Source organism: Arachis duranensis, chromosome 10, assembly GCF_000817695.3.
Source record: "Arachis duranensis cultivar V14167 chromosome 10, aradu.V14167.gnm2.J7QH, whole genome shotgun sequence".
NCBI classification, from domain to species: Eukaryota; Viridiplantae; Streptophyta; class Magnoliopsida; order Fabales; family Fabaceae; genus Arachis; species Arachis duranensis.
Window position 1 is genome coordinate 90,500,190 of NC_029781.3, and position 1,552 is coordinate 90,501,741.

Below are 1,552 nucleotides of genomic sequence, written 5' to 3' on the forward strand. Positions count from 1 at the left end.
GTCTAAACCTTGTCTGTGGTATTCCGAGTAGGATTCAAGGATTGAATGGCTGTGACGAGCTTTAAACTCGCGATTGCTGGGCGTGATGACAAACGCAAAAGGATCAATGGATCCTATTCCAACATGATCGAGAATCAACAGCTGATTAGCCGTGCTGTGACAGAGCATCTGGACCGTTTTCACTGAGAGGATGGGAAGTAGCCACTGACGATGGTGACACCCTACATACAGCTTGCCATGGATGGAACTTTACAAACAATTGAGTTGAATATTACATTGCAGAAATTCAGAGGACAAAGCATCTCCAAAACTCCAACATATTCTCCATTAATAAAGTAATAATTCCTTATTCCAAACACTTTTACTTCTTACAATTAAATCCAAATAACCTTATTTGCATCCTGACTAAGATTAATAAAATAAACATAGCTTGCTTCAAACAATAATCTCCGTGGGATCGACCCTTACTCGCGTAATGTATTACTTGGACGACCCAGTGCACATGCTGGTTAGTTGTACGGATTGCAAATTCGTGCACCAAGTTTTTGGCGACGTTGCCGGGGAATATTCGAGTTTGAACAAGTAAAGGTTTATTTTGTTGCTTAGATTAGGAATAGTTTATTTTTGTTGTTATAGAGTCATTAAATTCTGAGTCCTTTATTCCCTTTTCAAAAATTTTTCAAAAATATATTATTTTTCTTTATCAATTTCTAATTTTCGTGAGTTTAGTGTCTTGTTCTAAGTTTGGTGTCAATTGCATGTTTTTCCTTGTCTTTTAATTTTTCGAATTGCATGTTCTTGTTCTTCCTTGATCTTCAATTTGTTCTTGTCAATTTTTCTTGTTTGATCTTTGGTTTGTCTTGTTCTGTGTCTTTTCTTGTTTTTCTTGTGCTTTTTCAAAACATTAGTTTTCAAAAAAATTTATTCTTATCTATAAAAATAATACATCTTTAAAATACGTTACATTTTTAGCTCAGCTGGTTATAGCGTTGGCTTGTGTTCTTGGCAATTGGGTATCTTCTTTTTAAAATATTTTTTTCAAAAATAATTTTTCTTGATTTAATCTTGTGCCAAACTTTAAGTTTGGTGTTTTCTTGTTGATCTTTCTTTAATTTTCGAAAATTTATCTTGGTTTTCTAAAAATTTTAAGTTTGGTGTTCTTTCTTTTGTTCTTGGTGTTCTTGTGAATCTTCAAGGTGTTCTTGAGTCTTTCTTGTGTTTTGATCTTAAAATTTTTAAGTTTGGTGTTCCTTGGTGTTTTTCTTTCCAAATTTTCGAAAATAAGGAGCATTAGATCTAAAAATTTTGAGTCTTGTGTCTTTTTATCGTTTTTCTCTTTTCATTAAAATTCAAAAATCAAAAAAATATATTTTCGTCATTCCACTAATAATTTTCAAAAATTTAGCATTAAATTAATCATAAATTTTAAAAAAATCATATCTTTTTCAAAAATAAAATCTTTTTCAAAACCTCCTAACCACTTTTTCTCTCTCTTCATTTTTCGAAAATCCTCACCCATTTTTCATTTTATTTTATTTTATTTTATTTTTAA